Genomic DNA, 10,376 nt, shown 5'->3' on the forward strand with positions numbered 1-10,376 from the left:
TCTTGGAAGCTCCTTGGAAAGGATTCCGATTTGAGGGTAGTAGGGGCGTGACTGCGTTAGACCCTCCCGGTGATTAATTTTCATCCGAAAATCTTTGGAGGATTCACCTACCTAACAGTAGCTTGAAATCGAAGATTAGTGACGATGGGGGAGTTCCCCCCCTTTCCGTTTTAAAAATAAACTTGATTTAGGGGCGCCTGGGTGGCTCAGTCGGTTAAAGCCTCTGCCCTCTGCTCAGGTCATGATCCCGGGGTCCTGGAGTGGAGCTCTGGGCTGGGCTCCCTGCTCAGCGGGGAGTCTGCTTCTCCCCTTCCTTCTGCCCCTTCCCCCAGCTCATGCTCGCACGCGCTCTCTCTCTCTCTCTAATAAATAGATAAAATCTTTAAATTTTTTAAAAAATACACGTGATTTATTCCATTTCAAGAGTTTTGTCATTCCGAGACTGTCTTTCTACTTTTGAGTATAGAACCATGAGGATACTGTGTTGGAAACACCCAAGTTGTTTTGGTCATTAACTTATTTTTAAGCTCTTGGAAATCTGAAAAATTAAAAAAAAATTTTTTTTGGAAATCTGAAATTTTAATGAATAAATTCTGAACTGTGATATACATTTTTCTCTGTAAACAGGAATCAGGATTTAGACCGTGGGGTTCGGGGGGAGGGAGGAGGAGTTCTGATTTATGTCAAGGAAATGATGGATTACTCACTGGATGGACTAAAGGCGTTAAGGACTGTAACATCCCCCAAATTTCCCCTTTACTGTTTGCTGGGTAAAAAAAAAAAAAAATTGTCTTTGCCTCCCCCCCTCCTTACCTAACTCTCCTGGCCTGTGAGAAGCTTGCTCCATATTCAGGTGGTCTCCCCTTCCTCCCCCTCTTGCTTCTCCATCTTCAGTGAGGAAGCTGGAGGAAAGTTGCCAGGGAGGGAGGAGACACACAAGGACAGGACTGCAATTTCTTGGAGAGTTTAGAGGAGAGGAGGAAAAAGGAGCTGTGGGTTGTGAAATAAGCAATGAGAAAGCAAAGGAGAGATCTGAATGGTTAGGGCTCCCGCCTACAGCCTTTTCAGAGTATTCAAATAACAGGACTAAAGGAATTTAGCCTTTACAGGTATTTTCTTTTTCTTTCTGTCTTTCTTTCTTTCTTTCATTCTTTCTCTCTCTCTCTTTCTTTTTTTTAAAAATAAAGATCTTATTTGACAGAGAGAGAGAGAGCACAAGCAGGGGGGAGCGACAGAAGCAAGCTCACCGAGGAGCAGGGAGCCTGTCCCGGGGCTCGATCCCAGAACCCAGGGATCATGACCCTAGTGGGAAGGCCAACTGACTGAGCCATCCAGGCACCCCTACAGGTATTTTCAATTAGGGTTGGTTCTTGGAGAATACTCTTTGAGCTCACATCAACCCAAAACTCAACTTCATGGGCCTGGTCTGCATGGGGTTGTCCTTGGAGGGATGTACTAAAGAGTAATGTCCACACCTTTCTCTTGAAACAAAATCTTGGAATCTCAGCAACATTCTCTCTGTCTGTCATAGAATCATTGGGGTGCGGGGGTTGGGGGGTTTGAAAAATTGTAACATACATAAGGTAAAATGCACAGAACCTGTATGCATCATATAACAAATGATTATTATGCACACACTTGTGTAACCTACACACAGATGAAGAAGTAAAATGGTATTAGCCCTAAATCAGTCACTCCCATGCTTTGCCGGGTCATAAGCTTCTACCTCATCCCCTACTCCCATTTAATTATTAGTGGTGCTGTTGTTATTTTGCCTATCTCTAATGTTTTCTCATTAGGGTTCCGTTTTGAAAGCCCTTCTTGGTAATGAATTTGAGCACCATTGCATGTTGGTTAGCCACTTGAATTTTCTCCTATGTTTCTTCCCCCAACCTTGGTGATTTTCCTATAGGTCTTTTTCTTCTTGTTTTGCAAGAACTCATTAACTATCTTCGGTACCAGTTGATTATGCTGACTGCAAATACATGCGCCCAAATTGTGCCTTGACTTTTTACCCTTGATTCTGTGCTGCGATGAACAGAGATTCTTGAAGTAGTTGACTTAGTCAGCCTCTTCATTAAGAATTAGTCTTTTTGTCTTATTTTTTAAATCCTTAGTTTTTAAATCCTTGAGATCATGGGAATACCCCGCTACATTTGCGGTTTCGTTTCATATTTTGGTGCCTAATCCACATGGAAGTGATTTTGGTTATGGTGGAGGTAGGGATCATATTTCATCCCTCCCCTGCCCGCCCCCCCCCCCCGTACATGGGATTGAATTCTTATATGTTATAATCATTGAACATTTATAATGTTTTGAATACCTTCGGTTTTTGAATCTTCAATTTAGCCCACTTTCTCTATTTGTGTATATACCAAAGAAACTCGGTTCTCTTAATACTTCCAGTAATTTATTTCATATATATAAATACTTATAGTATTCTTTTTTTCATTTTCACTTCTCATACTTTTTCTTGCCTTTTTTCACTGGCTAAGATCTCCATCACGGTGGTGAAGAGACTTGGTCGAGGTGGGCCTCTTTGTCTGCTTCTTGATGGTTCCTAATTGGTTAGGGTAGGGGGGAAAGTCAGTATTTTATCATCAACCATGACATGTGCTGAAGGGTTTTTTTGGTTTGTTTTTGGTTTGGGAGCTACCTTTTAACAGATTAGGGCTGTTCTCTTCTCTTCCTGTTATGCTAAGAGGTTTTGAAAAATCATAAACTGACAATGAATTTTTTCAAACACCTTTTCTGTGCTTTAGTGATTCTGATTTTCCTCCTGTAAGTTGTTGATGTGATGAATTCATTTTTTTCTAACGATAATCAACTGTTTCCCCAGTGTAAGACCAATTTTCTCATGACATATTTTTTAACATATATTTTGATTCAGTCTTTTAAAGAATTTTTGCAGCTATGTATCCTCAGCAATAAGTGAGGCCTGCAATTTCTGTTTTTCACATTGACTTTTTGGGGGTTTTGGTTTCCACCCAAACTCATAAACGTAAGTTGGGGGATTCTGCCATCTTCTGATACTTCTAGAATTTCTTTTTTTTTTTTTGGAGTCATTTTTTCTAATGAACTTTCTTGCTCCTTGAGCTTTCTTTGCAGGAAGACTTTTGAATTCTAATTTTTTAAAAAAGTTTAATGCTTGTAGGACTAGTCCTCCTCCCCACCCCTGCCCAAATCATTATTGCAATATACCTACATTTCCTCTAAAACTTTTAACTGGTTGGCATATGCGTGTTTATGATATTCATGTATTGTTTCCTTATGTCTACCCGTTCAGTAGCAGTGACTTCCTTCTTCCCAGTTTTATCAGAGCAGTCTTTTCAAGGATGCAACCATTGACTTTTCTCTTTTGTATATTTATTTCTGATTTTCTTTCTTATTTACATTAATTAATTTTAATTTTTTTAAAGATTATTTATTTACTTATTTATTTATTTGACAGAGAGAGACACAGCAAGAGAGGGAACACAAGCAGGGGGAGTGGGAGAGGGAGAAGCAGGCCTCCTGCTGAGCAGGGAGCCCGATGCGGGGCTTGATCCCAGGACCCTGGGATCATGACCTGAGCCGAAGGCAGACGCCCAACGACTGAGCCACCCAGGCACCCCTCTTTCTTCATTTTTAAAATTGCATTTCTAATTTTCAAATTCCTGCTTTTATATTTAATTTCTGGTCCTATCTGCTTTTGTTGTTCTTGTTATTTTGGGGGTAACTCTTTGTGATGGAGGGTTAGCTCGTTAGCGATCAGCCCTAATTGTCATGATTTACATTTAAAGCTGTGTTTTGTCCTCTGAAGACTGGTTTCAGCAGCACACCTTGTGCCATAGCTGCAGTCTTTTCAGTTTTGTTTGATTCAGAATTATTTCCTAATTTCCGTCTTCATGTCTGCTCTGATGCCAGGACTGATGGAAACATCTCTAGAATTCCAGATACCTGAGCTTCCCTTCTTATGTCTTGTAACTGAATTCTAGATGCTAGTGGATTCTCTGGAAATGTTATTGGAGGGTACCTCTACAGCCCTAGGATGAGCCTGTTCTCCTTTGAATATGTTCTCCTCTGGCAGGCTCTTGGGACATACCACACCAAGTTGATGGCCTAAGGTCTCCCAGACTACCCAGGCTATGTGTAACTCAAGGCTAAATCCAATAGGGGTCAAGCGCCCGTGGCCACAATTTCCTCAGGGGCTTTTTATTTACTTTATTTTTCAAGATCTTATTTTCAAGTAATCTCTATATCCAACGTGGAGCTGGCACTTGCAACCCCGAGGATCAAGAGTCCCAGGCTAAACCGAGTCAGCCAGCCAGGCGCCTGCTTGCTTGTGTGCTTGCTTACTCAATTTATTTATTCTCATGGGCGTTTTAAACTTTCCTTTTCTTTATAATGTTTGAAGTACCAAGGCCGCCTTGTCCAAAGAGCCCTGGGACTTGAAGGGGCAGGACTAGATGGGACTGAAAATGTCCATTTCTGTGTTCCTAGCCCTCAAGGTCCTGGAACAGAAAACAAAATAAGCTATCCTGGCAATCCACCTAGGAGCGGAAGGAGCTTTGATGCCTCTGTTTTTACTTTTTGCATGGGCACCTGCGAATGTTAGTGCCAAGCCTGCCATCTACCTCTAAGCCCTCTCTTTTTTTTTTTAAGGTACCGATCAAGCTTAAGGAAAAACAAATCAAAGAACACCAAAAAACAAAACAAAACAAAACACCAAAAAAACCCCCAAAACAAAACAAAAACAAAAACCATCTTGTAATCGGAAATGAAATAGATTTGTATTCTCTTACTTTGAAAACTCTACCTTTATCATTCATTACCCAGATGGCAGGGATGAATTTAAAATTCCTGGACTTCTTGGAGTGAATCACCAGAGAAGCTTCCGGGGCCGCTTGCTGGAACCGGGTGGCGTTCTGTACCTCCAACACGTCATCCATGCTTCTCAACACCGAACGTCTCTTAAAAAGCAGCCTCTTGATGCCACACTGTGCCAAAGCCCCGGGTCTGAGTATGAACAAAAGGGGAAAAGGCAATTTTGGTGCCCCCATTGACAACCCCAGGAGGAAAGACCCATATGGGGCCTAAAAACGACCACAGGGTCAAGAGCACTCAGGATGTAACGGATGAAACTCGTTGTGAAAAACCACCATCAAAACTATAGTCTCCCTACCTACCAAGGTTTCCCCCCTACCCACCTCGGCAGCCTTCCTTCCCTCCCTGGTACGCTCAGGGTCACCACCTTCCCCTCCACCCAACCCTCGCCATTCTTCCAAACCGCTCCCGAAAGGAGTTCAAGCGACCCCCTTCCGCCCCCGCCCCCCCAACACACACCCGCCTCCCGAGAACCCACGAGTTCGCCGCTCGGACCGTCCGCCTTTCAGCAGCGGCTCCGCACCCACCGCCCCGCAGCCCCTGCAGCCTCGCTCCGCGGCACCTCTCCCGGCCCTCGCTCGCTCTCTTCGTGCCTCACAGAAGACGTCGCGTTTACCCCAACAGGTCTTCGGAGCCAGTGTCGAAGGGAAAAAAGAAAATGTGCCCGGTGCCTGGTAGAGTCTACAGGGTTTAAATGCAACAGCCCGCGGAGAAACGGTGGGATTTGACTGTGGGATCATCGTTTTGGTATCCTGGTGTTTGTTGATTTTTACCCCTACCTTTGGCTTGCGGAAGCTATACCAGTTTTCCATTTAGGGCACGCCTCCCTTGCTGCCTCTGTTGGGTCAGTTAGCGTCACCTCCCTACACCGCTTAATCCGCGAGTGGGACAGCCTTCGAGGAGGACCCGCTCCCGTCCCGGCGCTCCCCTTTGCTCTCAACCCTCCTCGCGGGTATCGGTCCAGGCGTGGCTTCCGAACGCGTAGTAAGCCTTTTCTGCGCGAACTGAGCTGAGGAGCTGGGCCCACCGGCCGGTGTCTGGCGTACACGCGAACAGCGCGCCGTGGCTTGGCCTGCAGAGCTGGGTTTTTCGGGGGCTCAGCCTGCTCTGCGCCCCTGGGGCGGCCCCACAGGGTTTTGAACCTCTGCCGCGTAGCGTAAACACGAGCCAGCTGCTTAGAAGCTCTGAAGTCACCTCTGCGGGCGGCGGACCTGGAGGCCAGCAAGCCAAGTGCGTGCGCCCTGAAAAGCGGCCCGCCGTCCCCACCCCCCGGCGCGGGAGATGAACAGTCCGAGCGGTGCGGGGCGCACACCGCACGCCACACCTCCGGGTTTTAGGAAAGGAAGATTCCCGCGCAAAAGGCAGTTCCCTGACCGGGAATCGAACCCGGGCCGCGGCGGTGAAAGCGCCGAATCCTAGCCACTAGACCACCAGGGAGCCGGCGAAAGGCTCGTCTTCTGCGGGCTTCCCACGGGAGTGACATTTTCCCCTGAGCTGTGGGAGGCGTTGGGCCTTCGGGAGGTCACCTGTCCTCCCAAGGACCGCTTTCATAAGGACGTTCCCTCCCCGCTCCCTCCAAAACAAGAGTCCGCACCAGACGCTCCGAGGGCCGCCAGGTCCGCAAGTCCCGGAGCGAGTCGCCCCGGCCCGGCCCCGCCGCCCCTCAGAGCTGCCCTGGAGACGCGCCTTCCCGAGGCGGCCGCGTGAGGACACGACGTCGCCGCGAGGGCGCGGGAGGGGAGGCGCCCGGCGTCAGACCCCGGGGTCCCCAACATCACCCAGTAGACTCCGGGCGGGACGGAGACCGCTTTCAAGGAAGGCTCGGCGGCCCCGAACTGGATTCCGGATCTCTGCCCCCACACCCCCCACCTGCTGCCCCCACACCTTATTACGCTACCGGACCTGAAGACTCACTCTAAGTCCCTATAGACGGTGCAGTGTGCCGGTGGCATCAGGAGACACAGATAAATGGACTCAGCTGAAACACTTGAAACTGACCCCAGCTGACCTGGTGAATTCATTTTCAACAGAAACGGTTCAACGGGGAAAGGAAATAGGTTCAATATCGGGGGCGGGAAACAGCGTTACTTCTACCTCACACTACGCATAGAAATTAATTGGAGGTGCCTCGTAAAACATAAAGGCTAAAGGCAAAAGCAGTTTTTGAGGATACTTCGTGACTTGGTGGTAGGCAGAGATGTACTAAACAAGACCCAGGAAAAAATATGTATATGAAAAAAAGACATGACAAGTTAGACTTCATCAACATTAACCACATCTTCTCATCCAAAGACGCCCCCAAGACAGTGAAAACAGCAAGCCACAGACAGGGAGAAAATGTTCACAAAACCTATCTGACAAAACAAGCAAGCAAGCAAGCAAACCCCCAAACCTGTAACTATAAGGTGCAATGAGCTCCTTCAAACTGACAATTAAAAAAAAAAAAAAATTCAGACAACTCAAGTTTTTTTAGATGGTCAAAAGACATGAACAGATCCTTCGGAAAAGAAGATACCCGAGGCCTAGAGAGCACCTAAAAGAGAGCTCAATATTTTTAGCCGCCAGAGAAATGGATGTTAAAATCACATGGAGAGAGCACTACTCCCAGCAGCAGGACTCAAATGATAAGGATAGGAAACACCCAGTCTTGGCAAAGGTGTGGAAGGAGCACAACTCTCAGTGGCATCCCGATGACTACCATCTGGCGGCAAGTGGCTGCCGACAGGCCTTTTCCAATCCTTGAGGGTATGCCCCGAGTACTAGAGAGGGTGCTGTGATGAGGACAAGGAGGACAACAGCCAAGGACTGAAAAAGTCCCCCGAAGCAGAGAGAGAGTCCCAGGAGCCAAGGTTCGAGGCGCTCAGCGGGTCTATGGAGGGGCTGTCACTTATCCGATGGTCTTTGAGGATCCTTAAGGTTTTTTTGAGGAACACAGAGACGCCGTTTCCCAGCAACGCCGGCCCACGAGGCTCCTCGCTGGACAGCTGGGGACTCAAGGACTTGTCCTGGTTGGGAGCCGCGCTGAAGAGAAGCCATTTCGTTCAGGTGACTTGCGCTCAGAGTCAGAGCGGAGGAGGTCCCCGGGTTAAGGCCGAGGGGAGTTTTCCTTTCTTTCGGGTGAACGAAGACGACCTCCCGGCGCCCAGCGGCCAGCGGAAAGCAGGGCTCTCTGGCCCCCAGGTAAGGGGCGCAGCCGCGGCGGGCTTAAACCCGAAGCAAAAGGGGAGGGGCAGCGAGCGCCCGGGAGCACTGCCGTGACTCGGATTCGAACCGAGGTTGCTGCGGCCACAACGCAGAGTACTAACCACTATACGATCACGGCGCGCCACCCTCCCGGCGGCAAGCCTGGCCGTCGCTCTAGGACTCTTGACGCAACGTCGTTCCAGTTACTGCGCTGTTTTCTTTTCGGACAAACCGCAGGTACGGGCGCTGTGCTTTCTTCCCCGCCGGCTCTTCGGATTTTCCTTCCCTTCCCCTCAACTCTCCTACGCGATAAGGACAAAACCACCACAAAAACCATTCTCCGGTCCCCCAGTCCGGCCGGCGCCTCTGCACGGCCGTCCTGGGAAGTCTCCTTGTCCCGTCCACGCCTCCCCCGCTTTCCCTTGCCGCCTCTTGGCGTTTGCCCCCTTTTGACCGCCCGCACCTCCCCCGCTCTCCAGCTTCCCCCACACGGACGGCGGCCGAGTGGAGCGAGCGGAGCGCCAGCGGCGCCGAAGGGCGGGTGCCGGCGGACCAAACGCGAAGAACGGTCCCGGGAAGCCACCGGCCTTCAGCTCCCCTCGGGCCCCAGTCGCCTCAGACAGGAGGCGGGTGGCTCCCCCTGGCGTTGAGCGCGTGCTTGCTCTCTACTGGGGTGTGGGCGGGGGCTCCCCGAAGGTCTCTGTGGCGCAATCGGTTAGCGCGTTCGGCTGTTAACCGAAAGGTTGGTGGTTCGAGCCCACCCAGGGACGAGGGGGTTCTTTTTAGAAGGGACAAGACAGAGTGTCGTCTGGCACGTGCACAACAGGAGGACCGAAGCCAAGATCAGAAGGCCACCAGGGCTTCTGGAGGGGGAGAGCTCTGGAGGAAAGCAGGTCGCCGGGAATCCGGAAGTCCTCGAATGCCTTTTAACAGTGCAGTTTCTGCCACCGTGCGTTTGTGCCAGTATTTATTTAACCCTTTCCTTATACTCTTTACATTCGGTTGATTCTAGAGTTCTATGGTTACAAATACTGCTGTCGTCATCGTTCTCGTACTTGACTAGTATTTCTACAGGATAGAGTCCTGGAAGAGCAATTGCTCTAACACAGTGTTCCCATGGTTTTTATATGATCCGCTTCTGTCCCTCGTTGGCTTATTAGCTATAACTCTTTCTTTTGTTATTTCAGCCACTGCTTTAGGCTTCATAGCCGCATACACCTGTAACTTACCAGCCGCCCTCCAAGGGATCGCCTACCTTTTCACGTTTCTCCCCTGCCCGCCTTTATGCTGTAGCTCTCGTGCGTTTTACTTTACTTTGCGTGTTAGAAACCCCCAAACCCATCCTTATTACTTTGGTTTCATCTGCCTCGTGTTTTTAAAGAGATTGAAATAATAAGAAAAAAATCTCATCTATCTTCCCATGCGGTTACCATTCTGTTGTCCTTCATCCCTTTGGCTACACGCAGATTCCCATCTGGTGTGGTTGTCCTTCTTCCCGGAGGACTCCTTTAACGTTTCTTGTAGTGTGGGTCTGCTGGTGATGTAGTCTTTCAACCCTTCGATGTCTGTCAATGTCACTCACCTTCATTTTTGAAAAAAGCCTCTTTTGGAGGGGACATCCTCCTTGACTTTGAGGTTGCTCCAGTGCCTTCTCACACTCCTTCCCACCAGAAAACTGTAGGTACCATGCCTTTTTCCTCTGGCCGCTTTGAAGATTTTGTTTTCTTTTTCCATGGATTTGAGCAATATAATTAGGATGTGACTAGATACGGTTTTCTTCATGTGTCTTGTGCTCATTCGTTGTGTTCATTGGGCTCCTTGGATTGGTGGGTTTATAATTTTTATTATGATTGGAAATTCTTCTGTCGTTGTTTCCTCAAAAATTGCTTCTTTCCCCCCAGTCTTTTCAGGGACTCCAATCATTCCGTTTTTTTTTTTTCCCCAATCGCTCATATCTTTTAAAGTTGCCCTATCATTCACTGATAGCCCTTTCCTTGCTGGAGCAGACATCGCATGTGTTTTTTACACTCACCGATATCTCCTAAAGGTTCACTCCTCTTAACCTGTTCCAGCAGCCACTCTAGCTAATGCCTAAAAATGGGCAGCAGCACTATATAAAAGGTGTTTTATGATTTCTCTCCTAATTAGAAATGCTCTAGGCTAAGATGATAGATACATTAATTAACTCAATTTAGTATCATTGGGAGAACTTAAAGATCACAATAGATCTTAAAATTGCAAATGCCCCTGACACATAATGGAGAAATGCATGCTGGGATCATATATGATACCTAAAAAGGTTTACCCCCCAGAATTGTAAGAATAAT

General features: G+C 48.2%; 3 non-coding genes across 3 annotated transcripts; 1 reads left to right on the top strand and 2 right to left on the bottom strand.

Annotated features, from left to right (window-relative positions):
* Window positions 1-6,231: 6,231 nt before the first annotated feature.
* TRNAE-UUC (transfer RNA glutamic acid (anticodon UUC)) lies at window positions 6,232-6,303 on the bottom strand. Its single transcript has one exon. It is a non-coding gene; the product is annotated as a tRNA-Glu (tRNA).
* A 1,813-nt stretch (window positions 6,304-8,116) lies between these two features.
* Window positions 8,117-8,188, bottom strand: TRNAH-GUG (transfer RNA histidin (anticodon GUG)). The gene has a single exon. It is a non-coding gene; the product is annotated as a tRNA-His (tRNA).
* A 557-nt stretch (window positions 8,189-8,745) lies between these two features.
* On the top strand, window positions 8,746-8,819 carry TRNAN-GUU (transfer RNA asparagine (anticodon GUU)). The gene has a single exon. It is a non-coding gene; the product is annotated as a tRNA-Asn (tRNA).
* The last annotated feature ends 1,557 nt before the right edge of the window (window positions 8,820-10,376 follow it).

The sequence above is a fragment of the Leptonychotes weddellii genome, unplaced genomic scaffold (genome assembly GCF_054177405.1).
Source record: "Leptonychotes weddellii isolate Sample4059 unplaced genomic scaffold, ASM5417740v2 HiC_scaffold_373, whole genome shotgun sequence".
NCBI classification, from domain to species: domain Eukaryota; kingdom Metazoa; phylum Chordata; class Mammalia; order Carnivora; family Phocidae; genus Leptonychotes; species Leptonychotes weddellii.